General features: G+C 38.6%; 1 protein-coding gene and 1 long non-coding RNA gene across 3 annotated transcripts in view; one reads left to right on the forward strand and one right to left on the reverse strand.

The window, feature by feature from the left end:
- Positions 1 to 26,295, forward strand: part of PDE7B (phosphodiesterase 7B) — a 164,659-nt gene that overhangs the window by 56,390 nt on the left and 81,974 nt on the right. The gene's annotated exons all lie outside the window — the stretch shown is intronic.
- Positions 24,232 to 26,080, reverse strand: LOC122160241. Of its 2 annotated transcripts, XR_006168761.1 has the most exons (4): positions 25,921 to 26,080; positions 25,596 to 25,687; positions 25,251 to 25,483; positions 24,232 to 24,802 (listed from the first exon to the last, which is right to left on the reverse strand). It is a non-coding gene; the product is annotated as an uncharacterized LOC122160241 (long non-coding RNA). The 2 variants fall into 2 exon arrangements; XR_006168760.1 differs by lacking the exon at positions 25,921 to 26,080 and having other exon boundaries at positions 25,596 to 25,908.

Below are 26,295 nucleotides of genomic sequence, written 5' to 3' on the forward strand. Positions count from 1 at the left end.
GATGAAAACATAAGCCTACCAGACCTCGCAACTCATGGCGTACATTGAGGCATTGAGGCATTTTCTTTTCACACTTTTTTACTCTCCAGACTACTGAAACATAGCTTAGTTTCTTTGGTACCACAAATAATTTTGTATTCCAGAGAGGTGCCTAACTCACCTCCAACAAATAATCGCTGTGGTATATGAAGAAATCAAAATTTGGCCATGAGATGAGTTTGATGGATCCAGCTTCAGTGGTGGCAGCACTTTGCCCGTAGGAGAAAACTGCCACACACTTGAACAGAATTGGCAGCTACAGCTTAAGAGAGAGACATTACTGGAATAACAACAGTGTTGAAAGCTAGAACTGAGGGGTACTGGCAAGGCTCTGGCAGGTTGGCCTCTGGATTACGTAACCACTGAGCTCAACTTTGCTGAAAAATAATCAGATCTATTCAAATTTGCCTTGAGAAACTTAATCAGGTAAATAACCATATAATGAGTGGGGAAAAATGAAAATTGTAGAATATTAGTGTCAGTTTGCACTGAAAAGGAAGGAGGAAGAGAAACAAGACAGCTGATGGAATAGTTCTGCAGTGGTGAAAGCCTACAGCTTTGAAAGCTCTTCAGCTCTTACTGACATGGTGTGAAATGTGACCCTATATCTCTTGTATGCACAAAACTTCTGCATGAGCAATGGTGTTCTAAATAGCCAAATATACCAACTATTTATAACCCAGTCATTCAAAGACTTACACATGCACTTGACCTTATGCAGACTACGTATGCGATCTATGCAAATGAAAATAAGCACATAAAGTTATCTTTGTAAAATTTCACTATGTTATCAGGAAAGGGCCTAAATCTTCAGCAGTTAACAAGAAATTTTTACTTGTTGCTGTACTGCCTGTAGCGATTATTCAGAACTTTACAGTGGAGTATGGAAACGTAAGCTCTCTGCTCCAAAGGTTTCAATTCCATAAGCAGCTTGCAACACAACTGTCTATTTTTGATATCTTGTTAATGAAGAGAAATTCAAATCTAAGCACAAAAGACCATGCTAAGCGCTTTTCACTCGTATTTTATAAAGTAACTGACATAGTCTCTCTACCAGCAGTCTCTGGAACAGCAGTTCTTCTTCAGTTGAGTAGACAGAAGGTAGAAATTTTCAAATATTGTTACAATATATGGACACATTTTACAAATAAAACAGCTAATGATCTTGCAGTTATGCTTGTAAAGCATATGCATTCAGAAAGGGATGCATATCCCTTTCTGTGACCTTGTGACTATCAAAATGGAGGCTGGTTGCTCCCTCATGCCACTTAAGACACTCTCCTTTGGTTAACTGTCCATTCCAGAAGTGCAGCGCATGCTATATCTCACCTGCTCTCTTCAAGAGCACTCAGTATTTGTTCAGTATAATGGTACAGAGGAGGCCAGAGGCCCCGTGCATCAGCCCATGTTTTCTCTGGAAGGCCCCAGTCGAGATGCCAGGCTGCCTACGTTTGTAGCTTGGAGACATAAAGTGGCAAATGGGTGGGCACAAGGCTGCAACAGAGATTCCTTTGTCAAGGAGTTGACAGTGTACACATGCCATCATTGTGCTGCTTCATCACTGTGTTGTGGTTTCATGCTAAACAAGTAGCAACTCTTTGTTATCATGAGATTTATTCCCCAAACCACAAAGAACATAAATATCATGCCTATTAAAAAATATCATAAATAAAATAAGCTGAAAATCCAGATATCCTTAACATACTTTTAAAAAGTTTTCTAGTACCAACTTATTATTTCAGTAATTTTGACTTAATTTCTATGCTAGGTAATTCTGCAGCCTTGTTGCTGAGTGACAGTGACCACCTGTTTATCCTATTCTGTCCTGTAAATCAGATCAGGCTTAAACCACTTGTCCTGACAGTATTACAGTTTTCACAAGGGTACTGAAGGAGACAAAAACTGGCACTAGTATTCTGTGTAGGCATAGAAAACTCTTTTCTATGTTTAATATTTTTTTTTCCTATCACTCAAATTCTATCTGGAGCTATAAATACTTTTATTCTATGTCTGAGCTTGAGGGGTGACAGGGGACCTGATGGGAACACAATTATAAGGAAATCATGTATTGGGATTGACACTGATTATACTATATAAACATATCATTTTGGCCATCTGCAGAACGGATAGTATCGAAAGAATCCATTCTCTGGGGCCACAGGATTCAGTTGAGATGCTAAAGTTCAAGAGATGGTTACAAAACCTTACTCCCCTCCAACTAAAAACACTCAAAATTTCTGACCCTTACACTTCTCTTTCTGTCAAGAAAACTGAGAATCACTTGGGTGAGAATCTCACCAGCTATCACATTGGTAAACACATGGGTTTGTAAGTCTGGTTCAAGCAAACATTAGCAAATTTGGAGCAGTATAAAGCCAAGCCATACGTCGCTTTTCATCCAAAGCATGCTGCAGACAGAGGGATTGCATGCTGCTTCCTGCTTGTGTAACAGTGCAATGAAATGTAAGCTTTGAATTCTGGACTTTCATCACCTTTAAGTGGCTAAAACCATTTTCTATCTTACCCACCAAGCTAAAGGCAGCTAAACCCAGCTTAAAGGCTGGGTCAAGCACTGTCTGTTCCACTTACTGAACCAATTCAGGGAAAAATGATGAGTATAGCTCCAGGAGGATAGGTAATAGGCCTATGACCTGCATTCTGCCTAGAGAAGTACATATGTGTAACGCAAGAGAAATCATAAATTCTGTTTCTGAGACCTTCCCTTTTTTTCTTATTAACTAAGCATTACTTAGAGAAAGTGGAGGAACAGTTGCTTGACTAATTTACTGAAGATGATCTCATATCATATTTCATGGTATTTGTCACGTGAGTTATTGCTGATCCCCTGTTGGAAAAAAGATTTCAAGTGCGTATTCAGTCTGCTGCCTCACAGTTCAATTTTTCTCATGCCTAATCTCATCCCTAAACATGGGCTGCATTCATGTATTTTCCCATCTTTTCAACCCAAAGAACTTGATGTCCAGAAAAGTGCCGTGACTAATATTGCTGTGCTAATGCTGTCTCACAAAATGGGAATGGGGGCAAGGAACAGTAAAGATTTTACTGAGACTAGACTCACCCTCAGTTTTGCAACCAGCCATGCTATTGCAATTGAAGAAGTATGATAATGTACCCAGATCTAGAATTTCCAGACATTGATTTAAATTGTTCAAATTTATATTTTGTGGTTTGACCTCATCTCTAGCAATTAATCTTCATTTATTTAATTATTACTTCGTAATACATTGTAATTTCACAGTCTGCAATTTTCTATAGATTGCTATATAGCTGTGATTTGTGTCTGAGAAAGCCATGAAGTTTCTGTGCTTGTAAACTGTCAGTTCCTGGCTGTAAATGTTTCTAAACTTATCAGCCTAAGATACATTTTCCTCTGTTCTTCTCTGCTCCATATTGCAAAAGATGTCTCACGATCTTTTGGAATTAAAAAAAAATAATAATAATTCTGAAATGTTAATAATTTCACCATTTTTTTTTTTTTTGCTGAGAACTAGCCTTTTTCTCTCACCTTTAATATGATAAAGAAGAAGCTACAAAATCAAACACCTAATGTTCTTTGACCTTGCTGTCTAGGTAGCTAGCTTTCTTTGATGGATTAAACTTTCTTTGTCTGTTTTATAAAATAATGATTTCTAATCTACATCTTATACATGTTGTATTTCTCAAAGCATTAAGTTGATCTCTTAGATAATCCTTTGATTATCAAACTACTTAAGCACATGTTTACTTACTCTAACTGAAGCCAAAATATGTAAAGGCTGAAAAATGTTCCTGTGCCAGGATAGGTCACAGTGTCTAGCACCAATCTGATTCAAACACTTAAGGCTCTGGGCTCATGAAATCATGGAATGTGACTCTGGATATTATGAAAACTTCATTAAACAACAAGAAATGGAATTTCTGAACCTCAAATGCCTATGTCAAGAGATGATTCTCTTTCTTGCAGCAAAATTCAGAGAGGGTTCTTACTGTATTTCCCTTATAGGGCTTTCCTCTCAATGCGCATGAAAAGATATTGGAGATAGTTGCAATCTGACAAATCTATTAAAAGCCTTTAAAATTCTATTGTCAGGAAGAATGAGTAAAAGGTACTTTTCTGTGCTTTCCTTCAGTACATTAAGACTCAGCTCACTGCAAAGCAAATGTCTAAAACTTGTTCAATTAAACCTTTGGAGAAAGTGCATGGTTATCCCCGCTGTCTTCAAAGGAAGCTGAACTGCATGAAGCTGGATGCATGAAGTTAGGGAAAATTAATCTTACTCCTGAAGTACAAACTTTGTTGTTTCTAGTGTAGTATTTATGAAATATTTGGATTTGGAGATTAAATTTGATCATTATTACAATTTTTTTTTAAAAAAAAAACTTTCATGCTGTTTTAAATACAAATGTTATTGCATGGTAACATTTTTAAGGATAGTGCTTCATAGACTCTCATTGTAGAGAGTGCGTCTACTTTAGTGTTTTAGATGGTATTCCGGTTCACTGCAGCCTTTGGTTTGCATCACAGAGCAGTTTCTGCATACACAAATTTGTTTCATTTCACATGAATCAGAACAAACCACGTACTCTACAAGTGCGTCTGGTGCATTCTAGTTGCTACTAGACATTTAGTCCATGGGAATATGTTAGAAATAGTCCAAATTAAATCCTCCAAAGCATACACAGTGCAAACACTGTGTCCTCACACCAGCTGTTGGACTCCACAGGCCTGATCTTGTTTGTTCTGCTTGCTTCTGCGAACCTTGCCAGAGAACAAAAACAGTTGTGACTTCAACCCATCAGCTGGTCCAGTGTAGTAATTTCCACATACCCACATGGTGCCTTCAGGACTACTCAGGCCATTCAGTTAAGGTTTAACTGACAACCCAGAGAATGTAGAAGATAAATTGTAATTTAAGTAGATTATAAAAACCTCTTTTCCCAGATATTGTTTGCTTGCTTCCTGCATGCATGCCATCAACTGGTACGTGCAACCTGAAACCTAATCAGGTGTTCATCTCATCTGAAATGGAGACAAGTGTATAGAGAATGGCAAACGGGATTTAATATTGTGTGAAATAGTATTGTTATTGAAACTTTAGGTGAAGTGCCTTTTAACTCTAGGTCAGGACTTCACACGAAGTTTGTAGATGAATACAGAGAAGACTTAATTTAACACTTAATTCAGATGAATTAATAATATTCCAGATCTTTGTTTTGACATGAAATGATGAAATTATCACATTTTATTCATGCATATACAAGATGTAAATTAATATTGTAGTATCTTTTTAGTTTATTACAGGCAGTGCTAATGAAAGGAACTCAGAAATACTGGCATCACACACTTAATTAGTAGAAATTTCCTAGTTGGCAAGGATAAATGGTCTTTGAATTCACTTCTCCATCCAAGAATAAAGTGAGTAGTATACAAACATCAAATTTGTACAGCATTATCATAACAAGAAATACATTACCAGAAGGACAGAAGAAGAGAGATTTATTCTTGATGTCTTTCAGCTGGTTGTATAAAGGTATCTAAAGACAAGTCCCGCAGATTTAAGTATTTTTTTTCTTGTTGTTCTTATTAGGTACTATTTGAAATTATTAACATCCTCTTTAAAGTAATCTGCTGCATTTTCACTCCATGAACTGCAGTTTGTATTTTGATGGAAGTAGGAAGATCTATTTGTAGTTAAAGTACCTGGCTGGGCACTTCATCAAATCCCAGAATGTGCTGGCAATTAGATCATTGGGATAGGGATTTATCAAGGCTGGGCGAAACACTCAGCCATTCTGTGAATGTTCAGTGAAAACTGTCATGTGAGTGCTCCTATGGAAGGAACTGGGAGGATGCAAAACTAAGGAGTAGTATGAATTATTTGAGTTCTTGGTTAGTAACTATACGATGCAGCATCAGTCACAGCTACTGGCAGACCTCAGCTAGAAAGGAAGATGAATGGGCAGATGCTCCATTGCAATTTCTTTCTATCAGCAGAGAGAGTAACACAGGCATTAATCCACTGGTTTAATCAGAGGTAATACTATGTCCAGGGAGATACAACTTCCAAGGCACAAGTGGAATTACTGTCATTGTACATTTGTCCTAAAAGGCTTTTTAGGCAAGTGCATGTCACAATATTTTAGAAGCCAAAAGATCTTGAGTTCATATGACTTTTATTATTAACATATTTCTCTTTTCTTAAGAAGAACGAATGGAAGCATCATAAATCATTATGTCTAATCTCATTTATTTTTTGTTGTTTGAGAAGAACACTCAGAGCTTTTGAAGTTTATGTATTATTTGTTTCATCGGGGAAATGACATTATAATAACTTTCAGAACAATTTGGTGAAAAAAAATCTGTTCTTTTTGCATATTTTTATTTTAATCTAATCCAATTTCTCTGTGTCATGAAGGAATCTGTGTTTGGTTTCAGCAGAACCATCTTAGATACAGCAGTTGCTTCAAATTGTGCAGCTCATTGAGACAAAACAAAAAGTCTCTTGATAATTGATGACTGAATAAACAAAGAGGAAACTAAAGGCAGATGTGTGCTGGAAAGCTTTTGGAAATCCTAGGACAGGATGGGGGAGAGTTTGATTTTGTTTTTAATCAGAAGCACCGCAATTCTCTCTTTCTACTTGGCATTTTTTGTTCTTAATCTGTGTTGGAGAAGGCATTGCTGATGTCAAATTTTAAGTGAATTTCCAGTAGTAAATCTAGGAAGGTTTTAGGTTGGCAGCTGTGCAGACTTGAGCTCTCCCTCTGCAAAACAGACTCTGAAGAGGGAACAGCATAAATCCCTCTAATGCTGTCCTGCCAGAAAGCTTCTCCCTCAACATGGAAAGATCATCTGTAGGAATTACAAAACTGCTTGCACCTTCGCCCATCTGTTTTTTATATTCTTGCTGAAGCTGTCTGAAGAGTAATGAGATGTGTTGTGGATCTCATATCATGGGCACATTCTGCTTCCTCAGTCGAGCATTACCCAAGAATTACAGGTCCACATAGGCAGGGACAATGATTCAGTTCCTGTCATTATTTCTTCTGCCCCCGTGCCCACTTCTCTTCTACTCAAAAGCTTGCCTGCTCAAGATAACATGTCCCAGCTGGCTGGAGGAAGTGTATCTTCAGAAACAGATGACAAAAGTTGTCTTGTTGAAATTTAATTGTGTATTCACTTTTCAGTAAAAAAAAAAAAAATGAAAATTTGGTTCATACACACACTAACTTCTAGTGGAAAACCTTTGGCCAGTAACAAGGTTTAGACTTAGAAGAGTGCTCGGGCATTTTTCAGATGTGGTCACTGGAAGTCTGTGTGCATCTGTCTTCATGTAAATTACTCTAGCACATGACAGAAGTCCTTAGTACCACCTCACAGCAGGCACAGTTCGGCTGAATCATGTCAGTCACATAGGAAAACAGGATAATGAGATTGATGCACTGAAGCTCACCTGAGGAATTCCTCTGGCATCTGAGTCACATTTTTACAAGGTGAAAACTGCAATTTTGTTTTGGGAAAAAAATGATCACTAATTTGCTCTAACAAATAGAAATAATCCCTGCAGAATTAAAACAAAAACAAAACAAAACAAAAAAACCTGACAAAATTATTTTGTAGCCCAAGCCTCAGTTTTCTACCATGTTTCTTTCTTGATAAGTCATTTGCACATAAGCGCAGTGACCTAGCTTTGTGGCAATAACTTCCCTGACATTAAGTAAAATGGAGTTGGGTTAACACATGCAGGGATGTTGTAATAGTAATTATGAAGTTGGTGTACAAAGTGCCCACATCAGTGCTAGATCTGTGCTATTGTGTAGCTTGTGAGTGTCCTGCTGGCACAGGAGCTGGTTGCTAGACAATATATGAAACTGTGCTCTTAACATCCTGTGCTCACTGATGATGCTGTGGCATACATTTTGTGAGATAAACTACTATGGTATCCTTAAAGAGGACTACTTCAATTGTAAAATAAGTAACTTGGTCTTTTATTCTCTTCAGTTGTTGGTGCAATGCGTAGCGACATCATTCTAAATCAGATTCAATTGGGTAAAAGGCAAGAATGAAGGAGGGCTTTAGTCGTCCTTCCTACCTTTGCAGATTGGTCAATGAGGCACCTTCTCCCACATTCCTGTGAGAGTGCTGCTGCCCAAGTACTTGCCAGTTACCTTTTAATTATAATTAAAAATGTGTTTGCTTTTCATAAGCTTTGCCAAAGCCAGGCCATCAAAATCACTGCATCTGTCTCCATTTTCTCCCATCTTCATAAAGCTACACTAAAATGTTGGCAGATGTGTGCAAGACTTTGTGGCAAGATATTCATAATTTCTCCTAGGGTAAATATCACATAAATTTGTCTCTGACTCTGAAGAAGGAGAAGTTAATTCAAAGGGTGAACCCAAATATATACCTATTACATAAACTAGAAACATTGGAATAAGGAATTGGCAGGTTCTTCTTCACTGTCTTCTATAGTTATTAAGCATTGAAACCGTCACTCTACTCCTGGTAGGGCTTGGAAAGCATCAGGATATAGCTGATCAGCCAATTATGGAAAGCATATGAACAAACTAATGACAAACAGTCCCTGTTCACTCCTGCATCACTGTAAATCTAGTTTAAATTTTAAAAAATAAATAATAAATGGTAACTTTCAGGATTGGTCGGTTGGTTTCAAGTAATTATTTTAAAAATGCAGCCCAGTAAAACAAGTAAACAAAATATTTGAAGCCAAATTACTGATTTCAAATTTGGAGAGGCATCGTGTAAGAGGTAGGAAAAGAAAAATCAAAACACTTTCAGAAATCTAAATTTTAAATATCTAATTGAAGCAATCATGCACTTTGCAAAAACAGTTTTTTGAATTTTTTTTTTTTTTCCTCTGGTGGCATTGATAAATTCGTGGTTATTTTTGTACACCGCTGAGTTAGTTCACTGGACAAAAGTAACCCACGGGTTATTTTACTGTAGGTGTTATTTAACACGCATAGCAGTTGCAATGAGTCACATCCAGGCTGGATGTGGCTCTGGGCAGCCTGGTCCAGTGCACATAGCAGGGAGGTTGAAACCAGATGATCGCTGTGGTCCTTTTCAACCCAGGCCATTCTAAATAAAATTTTAAGAGTGAGTTTAAAAGACAAAAATAAAGTAAGTTTAAAAATTACAGCAAAATCTGTCTCAATTAAAATCCCACGTTACTGAAGAAGCATTTCTACACTGTGGTATGCAAACCAGGAGTATCCATAACATTGTGTAACAAAAGCAAGAGCAGTCTGTGAAGCTTGCACAAAATCCCTGCTTTCCTGCATAATAACCATGATGCTAAAAAGCCATTGTGCTCTTGCACGCACATTTGCCACAAACTATGAATTCCTTTTTGCTCAATGCCACAAAGTCAGCAAAAACATCAGCAGGGAGCAGACAGGGATTTCCTGCTCAACTCACCTACTGCTGCAGGTAAGGCACTCTGCTGGGAAGTACAAGTTGTGGAAGAGGAGTACTCCCTCAGACAGACAATGAAATTGAATCTGGTCCCCCCTTGTTTCATGGATAACTAATGAAAATGCCAGACTGCTTTGCAAATTCCATGGAGTTTTATTACTTTATTAAGAAAAGGCACTTATTTTTATGAAGACAAGGCGCCTCTTTTTTTCTGGTTGTATTTTTCCTGGTCAACACTGGAGTCAGTGATGAGCTGCACCTTGTACCTGGCATACACCAGCCAGACTGGACTGAACATAAGGAGACTCTAGCAGGTGAATGAATGTTTCCTGTCTGATGCAAGTAGGATGCAAATACAAGAGCAGCAGTAGTTTCGGAGATATGCTCACGTTCCTATTTTTCAGACATCTACTGGTTTTTCTGACTAAAAGTGTGCAAGCAAACAAGCAATTTGTAGCAGGCACAATGCTGAAGCATTCTCAATGTCAAATCAAAGCTAAGTGAGAGTTTTCGGGGTCTTACCCTTGGGTTTAAGCACAAAACCCTATCAGGAATTCCTAAATCTCTTTTTAGGAACATTTTTCTGATCTAGTCCTTAATGTTTTGATGGCCTTTGTCATGTTCTTACATTTAGTAAGAAACAGATAAGTCTCATTTGCAATAAGTATGCACAGCAGCTGTAGACTGCTTCAGATCATCAACAGTCTTTAATTATTAGTAAAAGTGTTATTAATCATTACTCAAATGGCTGGAAAGATCACTTTTATTTCTAGTTGTAGATGTTTTTAATGCAATAACCCAAAATTTAAACCATATTAAATGCAAATCCCATTATAATTTGCACATTATATAGCTAGATAACTAAATGCATAGTATAGTGAATTACTCTTTCTGTTGAAGAATATCCTGAAAATTTCTTTCCTGAAATTCATGCCTTGTTCTTCCACTACAAAAACTGCTCTATCACAGTACAAAATGTTACTGGACAGACTTCATTCACGTTATCTTCTAGTCCATTCTTATCAAACATTTTAATGATAACATCTGCTGTTTTAATAACAATTTTCAGTCTTTATTACTGATGAGATCTAGGACTAATCAGAAATGTAACATTTCACTGTATTTGAGAGTGACTGAACCCAGCATATAGAAGACTTTTTTTCCCAGTACAAGACATTTCAGCCTTCACTACTTTGCAAATAGTATTAGGAAGAACTTGGAATTAAATCAGTGCAAATCAGAAATATGCACTGAGACTTCCTATACGTATCTTCTGCTTTGTCTCTCAGAGGAGAACTTGACCCTGCATTCCGCAGCTACTTTATCATATGCTATAAAGGAAGAAGTGCAGTGAATGCAGTCAGCTTATTCCCCCCAGGAGTTCCCTCTGGTAGAGTATGTCAAAGTACTCCCGGCCGTCAGACTGTGAGGTCTGCTCAGATGTTTTGGAAGACAGTGTGCTCTGAATGAGAATGCAACAATAGTAGGCTGGCTTTTCAGTAGCTGGCTCTGTTAACTCAGATAAACAGTCTTCTTGAGGTAAGAAATGACACATATCAGAGGTTCCTGCCTTAGACGCCAAGGTTATTCGTCATGTAATTGGATATTGTTGGAGAAAACCATAATTAACCCAGATTTAAAGGCACAAAGCCATCTGGTGATTATATGTGGTCAAAGATAATCATTCTCTGCTGAATCCACTTTCATCCTTCCTATTCATTTACCTTTATGAGATGTGACCTAACCAGATCTTGCTTAAACAAAGCTGTGATTTCCTGGCTTGGTGATTATTGTTATATTACAGACTTGGTATTCCTGGAATTTCATTGCTATGGCAAAGTAAAACTTACACTCTCCTAATACAGAAGTCTGGGAAGTTATTAAGTGACAGAAGTGAGGAACATGTACTTCCTCCAGCCGATGCAGAGGTAGAGTAGCTCTAGTAAATACTTGATGTGTGGGCCATCAAGTTCTGCCTACACATCTGCCTACTTCATCCTACAAGTATAATAACAACTCTGGCTGACATTCAAGTGAGGCCAATTGATAACTGTGCCTTAATTTGCCAACTTCAGCAGGCCCTGGGCTGCCCAAATGCTAGAAACCTCACAAGACCCAGGGAATCTGCCTCTCCTGTCCTCACCTCCCTCTCACTCCTGTTTGTGCTGCCCAGCTGCATTGCTGTCCCTATGCTGATATTGTATTAGAGCTGATTCCCAGTAGTCCTCATCTGCCCCTAGGGACTGTAATGGAAGTTTTAATCACTCCATGCATTGGCTGACCCAGGAGATTTTAGGACATAGCTGGCTCAGCCGGCCCAGCGTGTTGAGGCAATTGGTCATCAGAAGGACTATCTTCTGCTTCCAGGAAGCAAAGGACTATCAGATCACAACAGGTTCTAGCTCCTGCCCCTAGGGAACAAACAGATGAAAGCTCACTAAGTTACACCGAACAAAGTAATTCCTCAGGCTCGAGCCAGCTGCAAATCCCAACACCCTTCTCCCTCACATCTCTTGGCACCAGAAAATTGATACATCTTCTCATTCAATTCTTTGCTGAATCGTGTGATAGGAAGTCTAATTCCCTGCTGTGCTTGCTCTGTCATACGCTAACACACACTTTTGTGTTTCTCATTATAAACATCCGCAAACCATCCATGTAAGCATTACAAAATCTTAACATAAATGCTATATACTACCTTTAAAGCTAGAATATTGTTTGAACAGCTTGGTTGTTCATTTTCTTGTTCAAATGCTTAGCGTATAATATGTTCTTCCTTAATGGCTACACAAATAAATGAGGCTTTGGCTTTTCTCCAGATATTTTCCCATTGTTGAAAGGAATATCTGTTTTTAGACTCTTTCCCGTTTTTCCGTAAAGGTAGCCTTATCTTCTTGGTCCATCAGTAACAGTTCGTTACTGATGTGGAACTCAGGCTCTTTGAGGTTGCCTTTCCTGTAACTACTGTTTCTGTCATCAGTTGTCCCTCGAAACTGGGGACATATAAATGAGATTCAGTGTAATTTCTTAGGCTCGTATAGAAAAAAAATCAACCAGAATTCTTCGGAGATATTTTGTTGGCCTGTCATTATGGAATAGCTGTTAAGGTTTCTAAGCTCTTTTTTGGTTGACTGCATACGGAAACACAGAACTGCTGGAAGTTCTAGATTGTTTTTGGTGAGTGAAGCTGGAAAAAAGTTTTTATGATACTGATATTGAGCTTTGCCTCAAGACTCATGATATCATGACTCATTTAGTATCAACACTGGTATGGTTCTAGGGTTGTTTAGTAATGTTTTATACATAAGATCCAGCATATTTTCATGTTTTGGGTTTTTTTGTTTGTTTGTTTTTGTTTTTTGTGCATAGATCAACATATTAAATACATTTAGAAAGAAGTTATTAAAATTAGTGATAAAAATCTCCTACTTGCGAAGCTGTTGATTGCATTCTCTCAAGCATATTATTGCATAAGAAGGAATTTTATCTAGGAGAAGGAAATAAGGCAAAAGGATTTTTAAAGCAGCAGGAAGTAAGTAATAAAAAGGTGTCAGAATATATTTGTGAAGTAAAAAAATACAAATGAGGGGTCTCGGCTCTAAGCAAAGAATATACTGCACAAGGTGACAGTGGTAAATTGTGTTTACTAATGACACAGCATCCTGAGGGGAGCAGTGTGCTTTCTCCTTATTTCTTTTGTTCCTTGATACGTCCCTTGTAAGAAAGCTTGTAGCCAAGATGTTCTGTCAGCCAACAGAAGGACATGAGCATTCTGAGAGCTCTTTTCAGTTCATATCATAGCAACATAAATTCCTCATATGAATCAGTGAACCATTTATGTTTGTTCTGTTGGTGCAAAGTACAACTAACTCAAGAGTTTCATCTTCTATGAGGAGGAATAGGAATGAGAATAATGAAGAGGGCATTAGGAATTCGAGAGGACTAGTGTATGAAGAATCAGACATCCAAGATACTTTTTACTTGTCCTTTCTAAATATTCTGATGCTGTTCCACTGAGTAGCCATATTTAAGAACAGCAGGTTCTATTCACAGGGGGAAAAGGAATTTTAAAATACTTGATTGCAACTGGTGTCCAACCTTAGCTTTTAAAAATGAGCTCAAGTAGTTCAGCCAGAGCAGTAAAGGAGGTTTTCTGTTGCTTCCCTTAATTCTCCATGTCCTACATCTGTACATATGGGAGTGAGTGCGTTTGCCTTGTCTTTCTATTAGTGTACATATACACACACACTGTACATACATGAGCAACAGTAGGGCTGGATGTTTCCTGGAAAACATGCAGTGTTCGTAGGGAAGTGCTGAGTGAATGGAAGATACTATCTGCATGTAAAAGACATTTTGCAAAGTTTGATAAAGAAAAATCATTAAATTAGAAATGTTATTTGAATGCTGATAATATTGCATGATGTGGGAGGAATTAATCCCGCCAAGAAACATGATACTACACATTTAATGAAATTTGGCTCTGTAAGGAATGATGATGCATTTTACTTAGATATCATGCCATTTCCAGGATAACTTAAAACCTCGGGCTATGATTTTATGATACCAATGTGCAAAGTCTTGAGAAGATATCCTTTTTAGTCAAACAACACTTACTCATTAATTCCTGAAAATCAGTTAATTTTGATTGCTTCAAACTGGATTGCCTGGAATCAGGACACCCAAATTGTCAGTGTTCTAGGAAAGTCAAATGCTTCTACATTTTAAAATCTCTTGATTCGTAATGAAAAGGGATTTAATACATTTAAATGCTTTTTAATGTAGCACAGCTGGAGGAGTTCCGTGTAAACTCTGAGCAAAATTTAACAAGAAAATGAAACAAATATATTCTGTAAGGTGGAAATTTGGTATTAAGGATGACAATTTTTCGGATATTAGTATTGCCCAGGGCAATACCAGTCATTACTTTTAGATGGGTTTGGAAGATCTTCTTCCTACCCAAGGACAAATGCAGCTGGAGCAGAATGGTCACACACAGGTATTTCTGTCTCCCTACCTTGTTATTCTGTAGATCTTCATACTGATTAGTTCATGTTGAAAAGAGTTCAAGCATTACCTTCTCTCAGAGATCCTCACCCCCTCCGCTCAGCACACAGAGCAAATGGGCTTGCCTCAGCGTCAGCAGCATTTTTTTAGTAGTAAGCTGGAAAGGAAAAGATCTATTGCAGGTGACTTCAGTGCTGTAGCACGCAGTGCTGGTGATAGGCCATGTGGGGCAATTTCTGACAGCGTGAGCAATTTGAGCAGGTCTGGCTGCCAGAGCATCTCAGCCTCCAGACGGACCTGTCTTTGTCTGACACGAGCTGAGCTGCAGGTGTAGGCTGTGGCTGCTGTCCCTAACTCTTCAGTTGATCTATCAGTTGCATTAGGGGCTGAAATAAAAGGTGAAATAGATGAGCCATGTCCCAAATAGTACACTGCACCTTCATTGCTTGTGACTATTAAAGATGATTCTTAGAATTGGTCTTTAGCCTACCCTTCTGAACAAAATATTACTTTTGCCACTGTGTTATTTTAAAATTTCCCTCATAATACAGTCCAGTTACATGGATAAATCTAGCCTCTGTATCCATCCCTTTTTAGTAACGGTCACTCCTCAGCCATGCATGGACACCAGAGTTTGTAGCTATTACCTTAATGTGTAACAGTTCCCTCACCTACTAGGCCAGATGCTGTTGACAAAACTACACAAAATCATAAAAGAAAAAAACATGTTCAAGTGCAGAAGGAAAAAAAGTCTTTAAAATACTTCTTCAGAATAAGAGCAACTATAGATGCTGGAGACTTGTCAGTAGCAAGGGGACTGAGATACCTGGGCATCCCTAACAGCTCTTGAACATTGCGCTTGCTGCTGTGGGCTTTGGTGGTGGTTGCAAGTGTCCAATTTTTGTGCTCACCTGGCCCAGGAGAAGCCTGCTCACATATCCTGCAAAATGACAGGCAAGGAGGTCAGCTGGGGATACAGAACATCCAGAGGTCATGCAGAGCTGCCACTGCTACATGGCATGACTCACAGGCACGGCAAGGTGACAAACTGCTACTCAGTTCCCTGAAAAAAACACCATCATTTAGAAGCTGGCTAGCATTGCTACATTTCAACAGGCATTTGTTGTATTTACAACCTTCCTTGCCAGTTACACTTGAACTCTAAGGGTGAGAAGATTGCTATAAATCTTCACAGTCCAGAAAAACTGTTTGAGGCCAGATCCTTAAAAATGCATCTGCTACTATACTATGTAAAGGTTTGTTATTCCTAGCATATTTATATTTGCTTTCTTCCGCTAAGGTAAAGTAACATATCAGTCCATACAGGCCATAAAAAAAAAGGTATCATTTTCCAATGTGGCAATTATAGGAGGCTAAAAGCCACTAGTTCTGGTTTCCTAATCAACCAATATTATCCAGTGTAGCATGGTTATTTTGCAGCTTACATCTCTGGCCTTCATCCCAGAGAAATCAGGGACAAGCGAGAAGAAGCAGGCTTCAGATCTCATTGCAGCACTGAGTTGTCTCACATGGCCAGCCACGGAGCCAGGAGGATCTCCTGAGTTTAGGTAGCTTAGATACAGATAAAGGAATTTCTTAGGATCACACAAAGTAACGTGTGATAGAGTAGGGAGTTAAATTCATGTCTGCTCAGAAAAGAAGCAAACTACTTACTACGGGTGTCTGTAATGCATGGCAGATATTTTGGATGCTCTTGTTCTGACATCTGTAGAGATGTAAGACCATTACAAAAGCACAGTTCATTGTCCTTTACTTCCCCATAGAGACTGTCCAAAGGAGAGAGAAAGGGAGTGAATGCCATTAATAAAATGAAACACCATAAATAAAAGTAGATATTGTGACAACTGCTGAAAACAAGACTCTTTCATTCTCTTAACTTATGAATATTCATACAGACATTATCACTGCTGTTTTCCAGATCTTTAAAGTCTGAATATGTAGAATTTATACTTTTCAAGCAATTTTGCTGACATGTTTAAGCTCTGGTGAGTCCATTTTATTCAAATAAGTATTTAAAATTCTGAACAGTTTTGGCAGTTTATCTTAGGATTTTGAAGTGAGACGGAAAACCTAACATCAGGATTTTCTCATGAGATTCTCTTCCTTGGAAACTACTGAAGGGTAGCACTTTCAGGACTATTCTCATCCTTCCACTTCTGCAAAAGTCGAGAAGCTCAGCTGATACCAATATTTATTTATTTAGAGAGCAATGAAGCACTTTGAACCTCAAAACAAAAAACAAAAACCTCAAAACAAAAAAAGAATGAAAGTTCTGTTGTTTGAATTTCTGCCAAAGATGTGACAAAATCTACTAAACAATTTTGCTGAAGAGCAAGTGTTATAATTTAGTGCATTTACTTTGCCCCAGGTGCTAGTCCAATATGCATCACTGTAATTTAGGGTGCAAGTAGCCTACCCAAATACCAGCACAAAACTTGTCTGGTTTGATTATCCAGCTCTTTTCCTATGAGTCCTATTAGGGCCAAAGGGAAGATATAGGCTCTGAGATACAGTGATTCAGAGGGGAAGAATAATTTGGTATTTTGCATTGTGCCCTTGGTGACCATCTCATTTTCAATTCAAGTCATTGGCCAAGCTGGGTATCTAAGTTTAGTGTTGGAAAAATTTCCCTTTTTCTTACACTAAGCGCTGAATAAGATTTAGGACATGTTTTTAAAACATCTAGTAAAACAAGACTCTGGCCACACAGCCATCTATTACCAAACTATTCTAATCCAAACTGATTTGCACTGTCACATACATACTAAGGTATATTGTCTTTCAGTAATAAAGGAAAAAAAAAAAGTAATTAGGATAGTTAAATTTGGGGAAATTATAAAAATAACCTGAAACTGTTGTATATCTGGAAAACAAACAAACAAAAACAAAACAAAACAAAAAAACCTTATACTTGCCTTTAAGCCTTAAATACATAATTTAGTAAGTTAGCATTTTTTTTATCTTATCTGGACCTGCTATCACCTACTTAATTAATTTCTGCTCCTTTGTCTTTTTCATGAAATAAGAATAACTGTGGTAGATACCTGCAAATTGCTGAAACTATATGGTTCTCTTATATTTCATCCTGAACCATTTCTCTCTCCATAGTTTACATTTGGGTCAACAGAGAAACATCTACCAGTTCCTTGTACTGTGGTACGTCCCAATGCATTGGTCACGAGTCTGCAGGAAAAGACATTAAATATGAACCTGTTAAGGCTGTTTGGTTTGGGGTATTTTTTGCTACTGTTGTTTCAAAAGTATTTCAAAGCACTACATAGATGTTATCAGATCATCCTGTCTCTTCTGTGCTATGTACAACATTCCTACACACCGCCGATCTTTGTGCCCACATACATGCTCATCCCTGCATTCACATTGTCCAGTGCTCACCCTTACTTGCATGTACTTTCAGATAGAAATGTTTAATAGATTGCTAAAGTTAGCAGAAAACTTTTCAGTGGAATAATTTAGCAACACAAAAGACTGTTCTTTTTTTTTTTTTTTACTTATGAAAAATGTATTTCTATTAACATTTCTTTCAGTGAGGGGAAGTTGCTTCTCATTTTGTTAAAACAACCAGCACCACATTCTGACCTTTTCTGGTAATTTTACTTCACTATTGTTTTGTTAATTTATTTAGTCCTTAATATTCTAAAATGTTTTTTCAAATGTTATTCAAATACCAGGTTAAATGTTACTCAAATATCAGGTTATAGGATCTAATGCAATGTTTTAAAGTTATCTCTACAGAATACTAGCTATGTCAAAAGAAAAAAAAATAAATAAAAAATAAACCTTCTCCGAAGTAATTTATTGCAATTTTTTAAATTCTGCTTGACGGACATTTGGTTTTAACTTCTAATTTCTTAAAAATAAAACCAAAGTCTGGCTTTTTCATAAAACAAATTCTGTTTTCCAGATTGCTACTGCTAACGCTGTTTTTATTATGCTAGCAATTGTATTCTGCACTACGGAACTTTGTAAAAAGAAAATGTTAAGGAACCAGCAGCCCTAGATGAGCATGCACTTCTGTTTGCTCTGTGACTAGAAAAGGAAGTATATGTTCATGCAAAAATGAGACTTAAATAAGTATTTCCTCTTGGAGTTGTACAAGCACATGTGATGGCATAGTTGGAATCCTGAGAATTAGCGTTTAAGAAAGCAGCTGATGCAGATGGCAAATGTCAGCGAAGGAGATGCAGTTCATTTTCCAGTTTGCTGGCATAGGAAATTGGTGGTTTAGTAGAGTAATAGTCCAACTGATGTTTGATTTTTTTTCCACATAGTCACACAATCTGGTAAAAGTTACATCACTTCCTTGCATGCTAGCCCCAGTAAATTCTTTCCTGTGCCAACGTTCCAACGGAGGCTGGAAATACCAGAGGATTTCTTTCCCTTTCTGAAAAGCCAAAGTTAATGGTGGTTGAAACCAGTTTCATCTGGTATTACTTGAACATTGTTATTATACTTTAAAATAACAGCAAATCTATGTAATGGGTTTCATTGAAGTGCATAAGAAGATCCTGATAAAAATAACAGAAACCATTTCACTTGTTTGATCTATGTCGAGTATTCCATTAAGAAAAAGCCAATATTAGCAAGAAGATGAACTACACCATCATTTAGACTTTTTTTGCTCTAACCTTAGGACACAGGAACAAAGACTCTGTAACATCTCCACTTTTCAAAATGCTGAGGTTTCTGAATAGAGCTACACAGAAAGTGAATACAGAACTGGAGAGCAGAGTTGTCCCTGGCTCCCTTGAGCACTTTCCTTAGCTAAAAGAGGCACACAGCAATCTTTTAGTCAATTGCTCTGAGTACGGTCAGTACCTCGCAGGCTTCAAAAAAGGTGACATTTTGCCAAGTCTGTACTTACAGAGACAAAATATCACCTATCATTCTAAGAATCTGATCTTGGTTTCTGAATTAAGCATCTTCAGAGCACAACAGCAAGTGGCTGAAAATGAGTGTGGGAGCAATCACTCTCATGTTTAGCCCTCTCTTCTCCCAGAGGTGACTGAAAAGTTTGTTGTTGTTGTTGCTATGGGCTCTCTGTCAGTAGAAGAAAAGCTAGACTGAACAACCAAAATGTCTTAAAACTGGGAGATGTAGTAACTGGTATGCCTTGTAATTGACTTCATGTATGATATTGCAGGCCTTAGAAAAATAAGGCTTGGAAGTATTGAACGGCTAGTTAAAGTAAAAAATAAAAAATCCTAACAGATATCTTAGGAAACACATGGGTTTACATATGGTCAGGATATCTTGGAAGGTGCACCGCAGCTGGAACTACATTATTGAGAGCAGCATATATTATAACCAATAATTCAGTTTTTCCAGAAAATGTCCCTTCCATCGGCAACCCATTGGATGCCTTTAACGAGTTATAGATAGAATTTTCTCCTAGACTACCTACTCAGACTTTTCTTTCTGTAGCATCAAGATTACATTTGGAGTAGAATCTCTAATGCAGGAAAAGAACCAACATGTTTTTGTGACTATCAATGCTGTTTGACAGCACAATCATAAAGTGCAAGAACAGGGGTGACACCAGAAGTCCACTGTTGCTAATTCCACTGGAGCTACATTTACAGAGATGCATTTGTAGGAAACTCTATGAACTTGGTTACTAGTAAATATGGCCTGATTTTGCAGTTGTAAGGATCTAGGTCAGAGGGAGCTTGTTTATTCAGCAGTACATTTGTGCATCGGTTAGACCTTTCCCACGACTTCCCTGTATCTCTTGTCCATCCCTTCAGCAAACTGCACACACCACTGTCATGCAAGATGCAAGCATGGAAAAGCTGAAAGGAAAAGATGTGCTAAAAGCATTCTTTCAAATTGTTGCTGTAATTTCTAGGTACTTATGTCCCAGTTGAGAGAACATGTACGCACATCCTCAGCTTTAAAGATGCAGTAACCCTTTGGAATTCATTGAGAATGCTCAATTACGTAATACCAGTAATGTACGTCAGATACGCATATTTCATCTGATTATTTTCTTTCTCTACTGAGTCTTCTTTACGTATTCACCAAAAAATAATGCTGACGGATGATGCAGTTGTTACTGTCACAAGGTTATTAGAAAGACAACTAGCCTTTCCATTATCCTATGTAATACGTTATTATTCTCTGCCTACATTTTCAATTAGCTGTAGCATTCTTAACCTCCCACTCCAGTACCATCACTGATTATTAAACATCCAACACAAAACAGTTGCAGTGATTACTGAGCAAGAGCTTTCCTTGAGGAAATCTCTTGGCTTGACCTTAACTCAGGCTTAAATGTAAGAATTCAGGGAGGACATAAAATAAAGGAATTAGTCAGATACATCAGTCAGTAAAGTTAGACATCATAGTGGTGGCAACTTCCCTAATCCTCCTTCAGCAAAAAATGAGAGATCAGCATCTTATTTTTATTGTTTTGTTATCATTGTTTATTAAGGTGAGCTGTCTTTATTATCTCTTATGTCTGTCATTTCCCATAAAGCCCCATAGGATGTGGGAGCTTTGAAACTGAACTTTTAATTCTCCAGAGCAGGCAATGGGAAAATTACACAATCTCACTGTTTCCAATTAGTTATGGACTTCTGTTTATTCCTTTACCACAAACATTTTTGCTTAGTTAGTAGTACAAATTGTTAATCATAAAAATGTGTTATCTCGTATGTGCTAAGAATAAAAAAAGAACTCACTCCTTGCCCTACAGAAATCAAGCAATCCACGTATTTCCATTTCCAGAACCTTTTCCAAAGGAGTTTTTTGAAGTATCCACAATAACCAGAGCATTACTGTAAACCTATTATCTGTCTTTAACATTTCCCAGTAGGTGAAATTCTCAAGGAGTGTTGCTGTGTGCAGCTCAGGTAGTAACAAATAGTGCATCCTACCTTTCCTTTAGAAATTCATCTCTCTACTCTTAATACCGGCATGGTACCACAGGATGGTAGCAGGTAAAAAAAATCTCCTAGTATGTACCTTGAGTACACATTAAAAGAATGATAAAAATAAATTAAGAATTGGTAATAAACATATTAAATTAAAAACAATGTCAGGGTTGGGGGAAAAATTATGATGCAGAGCTTGAAGAATTTAGTATGTGCAGTCTAGAGCTAAGACATAGTAATTGTCCCCAGAGAAATACAAAATTATTTAATGAGACAGTTGCTAGCTAAGAGTCACTGTTCTCATTAATAAGAAAAAAATTGATATCTGAAATAAGACAAATGTGCGGTAATGAATAAGAAAATTATACTAAGATTGTTAAAGCAGTGGAGGAACAGGTCATCTTTAAAGCAGGAGGTTGTAAGCTCTGCACACCTCTGCCTGCTGCTTATATTTCTTCTGTCGTACTCTCCATGTCTCTCCAGCAGTTCCTTGTCCTTTCTAAACATTAGTTGTTCACATTATTGTGTTCTCCAGTGCTCCTTCTATGCTGCCCCACAACTATGCAGCACATTTTCTTCTTGATGTATAACAGCAGCATCCAGCCTTCTATAAGTTTATGCCATTGATGTTATCACCACTCGGTTCTGACCCTAGGCAAATGCCTTTCCTATTGTCTGTCTATGAATCTACAACCCCAAGGACAGAGGCAAAGGCGTAGTTTTCATAAGTGATTATTAATTTAAGATGATTCTGCTAATGAGTGCCATCTAAACACTCATTTTTTGTACTTTCTAAAAATCATTATCTTACGGTCTTTGAAACTGGTGCCTAATATTTGGACCACTTACTTAATGTTTGCTAATCAGTTTTGAAAAATTTTAAATAATGTACTGTATAAACAGATAATATCACTATTTTTTTCAGGTATCTTCTTGGAAAAGCCTAACTGTAAGTTGTGACACAGTGCAGTGGGATGGGTTAACTGATGGAATAGACAATTTCTACTTGTGATTAATTTGCTGTGCTAACAATTTGTGCCATTTTTTGAAATATTGGCTCTCAGAAGTGCCAGGAATAATGGAATGTAACTTTTCCTTTACATTGCTCCCTCAATACATAAAGGCACAGATGCCTGCACTCTAAGGCAGCTGTCAACAAAGCTGCAGACTGGAGGTTCCAGCATCATTTACAGTACATCATTACAGACAGGAGGATGTCGCTGCTGGGGAATGAAGCTTGGGGAGAGAAGCAAAAGGAAAAGGCTGGGGGGCTAGGGAGAGAATCAAGGATCTTTCTTCACCATTCTTTTTCTACAGCTTTTGTGTATTTGGCCTGATTTGTTGTGGGAGAGCTGTTGGAGACTGTATTTGGCACAGGGTGGGATAGCTCAAAGCCAAAAGGATGGTGTTATTGCCAGTTTAAACCATGGCTTTTCGTTTCTTCTTTTTTTTCCTTCCTCTTTTCCCCTCCCTTCTTTTTCTTTGAAGAAAGGAAAAGAAAAGGGAAGAAAGGGATTTGCAATGAAAACCAGAGCACTGGGTTAATGATGGCCCTGCAGGCTTCAGCGGGCTGGAAAGATACACTTCCTCTACCATCTGGCCTGCAACTCTGCTGCTGCTGCTCTTGGTACATAACTTTGGAGTGAATAAGCAAACAAGTAAAACTTTTTAAGACACACCAATTATGCAACACTAGCTATTAATCTGTCATCTTACTCCCTTCTCTTTTCTCCAGCCACAATATTCCTTTCTGCAAGTCTTTTCCAGTTCTCAGGTCTACCTGTGATACATACTGCCTTGTTAGGTTTCCAGACCCAACTCCAATTCCACTTTCCTGTCCCTTACACTGCTGCTCGGTATGGACAAGGGCCAGAGCCAGTACATTCATATTTCTGTTGTCATCACTTGTGCTTCTGTGATTTGGAGTCTCATGCAAAGATTCTATCTCTATGCAAAGATTCCCTTCCAATGTGGTTGGAGTCGAGAAGGCCAAAGAGAAGTTTTAGATGAGGTGAGTTTGCTCAAGACCTACTTTAAAAACTGTCACAAAGGGCTGGGTGCATTTCTGTGTAGGAGTATGTTACGTTTTATTACTGATGGTTTTCCTCAAATGTGATGAGAAGTGTTATATTGAGGTCACATCTTCAAGTTGTGTGAACCATCACTGCACAACTCAAGTCAGAAAAGTCCAGAACTTAAAAAAGACGAAGATTTTATCTCTGGAAAGTCTTCAAGATGATGCTACAGTTGATTTTTGAGGCTGAAAACTTCATAATATAGACTATAGAATCATAGAATCATTTAGATTGGAAAAGACTTCTAACATCAACTGGTCCAACCATCAAACCACCATCACCACATCATTAAACCGTGTCCCAACCTCCCAGGCTTTCTTGTGAGCAGTGCTTATCTGGTTCCATTATGACAAAAGAGAGAAAAGGAAAGTCAATCAATCACAGCAAAAACCTCAGATGAGTTAAAGATAAGTAATCACTCAACCTAGTACAATTTCAAAGAACAAGTTCAGTAAGAATCAGATGTATTAACTTACAGTTAGACCCATTAATGTCAGAAACATTTTTTACACAATTCATTTCTTTTACCCACAGATAAAATATCCTTAAACAGACCAGAAAGCAGGAAGAAACTGCAAGTAATCTAGAGCAATTTATTTTATTTGAAATTATTTGACATTCACAGGAAAAATATATATACTTCTGGTTACATTTAAAATCACAAATCATAGATTTGATTGAGTTGGAAGGGACCCTTAAAAGCCATCTGGTCCAACTCCCCTGCAATGAACAGCGACAGCTACTGATAGATCAGGATGCTCAGAGCCCCTCCAGCCTGAACTTGAGTGTTTCCAGGGATGGGGTGTCCACCAGCTCTCTGGGCAACCTATTTATTACATGGTTTCTTGAAAGGACAAAACTATGCAACAAGTCTATATTGTCCCTTTGGTTTCTGACTGGCTTCTTGCTTTGCACCTGTAGAACTGTAAACCATAAAGTACAACTGAACAAATGCTTCACTTCTCACTGCCTGAATGTATCCACAAGGCAGGTACCTACCCAAGTGACGCAACTACTGTTGGCATTAAATTTTCACAGCTTTAATGATATAAAACAACGTTATCGATTTAGAAAACTCAGAAGATTGCTTACTGCTACTATCAGGAGTTCTGGTGGTTAAGCACCTAAGTGTTCAGATATCCATCTGAACACGGGGCTGGGCATCTGCAAATACATTCTCTTCCAAGATTCCTGGTATTTGTTGTATGCAGTCAAGCTGGAAATGCTACCAGGATGGCCTTTCTTTCGTGGTGTTCTATCATTTCTGATCTCTGTTGCAGCTGGGAGCAGGAAGTGCAGATGTGAGCAAAGATGAAAAACTGTAGCTGAAAAATAAAGTCAATGGAACTTCTTGTACATCAAAGCCAAAATAGAGCAGTTTTGGCTTAAGGCGTAATTCACTCAGTAGTAGGCTGTCACCTTCTACATTTGTATTTCAGTTTATCCCTCTCTAGCAGAAACAATATTGCTTTAAAAAGCAATTGCACAACATCTGCCAATATGAAAAACCTAAAATCCCACAAGAAACTATATAAATGAGGAAAAAAAAAATCAATTTTGACACCATACATCACTGTATGAACGTGTTAATGTTGTGCTACTGTACTGTGTATCATTATTTGTTTTCTTTGTTCTTAACCCCTTTGTTCCGAGTCAGGATATCCTGACACTGAGGACACTTCAAAATAACAGTACAACAACAATGCTATAATTCTTTGGAAGCACTTCATCATTTTCAAGACAGAGCCACCTGAGAGCGTAGTGGGGACTTACAGACTGCAGTCAGAATGAGGATAGCTTCCATAAAATGCTGGGGCAGCCAGTTTGAGGTGGGAGCATTCAGACAAGCGTGGTGCAGGGTCCCAGGACAGAGGAAACACTGTGCTGATTTTGCTGCCATCGCCATGAAGAGGAAGTGCATAATTTGCTATATGAAGGGTATTCGGTAATTTTAAGCCCATTTTCTGGGACTCTTTTCTTCTCTGTTCGCAAGTTTGTTGTTCCACCTGGAGAAAAGAAAGAACATCAATTGTAACCCAGAGAAAACAAATATATGCATGGTAGGAAGTATTATAATGCCAACTAAGATCCCATTAAGTATGTTTTCTGTGATCTTACCGAAGCCTGAGTGCTGGTACAGAAGACCACCCTCGGGTCCCGTGCTGTAGGACTGGTCTATAAACTACTGGCTCAAGGCCATCAGCAACAGCCTGTTAAAAGTGAAACAAAAGTTCTGGGCAGAGTGAAGCACCTTCGGCTCCTGGACGAGCACTTGCCGAGACACCTGTGCCTTGGCTATGGGATGAATAATTTTCTCACTGGAGCTTGAGTGATCACTGCCACCAGGTAGTGTTCTAACGTGAACCCATTCAGGTGGAGCTTGCAGCCAAAATAACGGGGCAAATCCCCCTTCCCCAAAACCCCACTTTCAGCAGCACGTTACCCTCTGGCCTGCCGAGTTCCTTTCGTTTTTTTCCCCCGGGTCGGAGCCTCGCTAACCCGCGCCCCTCCACCGGAGCTACCGCTGGGCTCAGCTCAGTGGCCGAGCCCCCACACTCCTATAGCACCGCAGCGAGTCCTGCCGGGGGGAGGTGGCGCGAGGGGGAAACCTCTCGGCAGCACCAGCCCCCGAGCACGCCAGGGACACTGCCCGCCCAGCCCCGGGCTCTCCCCCCCCACCCCTACTGCCGGCAGCCGCGGCCGGAGCCCCCGCCTCCGCCCAGGGGCTCGGCGCTGCGCGGCGCCGGCATGAGCCGCGGCTCCGCGCCTGCCCGCCTGCCGCTTCGCCCCGGCTGCCGGCGCCTGGCGGCGGGCTGAG

This window comes from Centrocercus urophasianus, unplaced genomic scaffold (assembly GCF_019232065.1).
Source record: "Centrocercus urophasianus isolate 14NV4802_14NV808 unplaced genomic scaffold, USGS_Curo_1.0 seq_10, whole genome shotgun sequence".
Classification (NCBI taxonomy): Eukaryota; Metazoa; Chordata; class Aves; order Galliformes; family Phasianidae; genus Centrocercus; species Centrocercus urophasianus.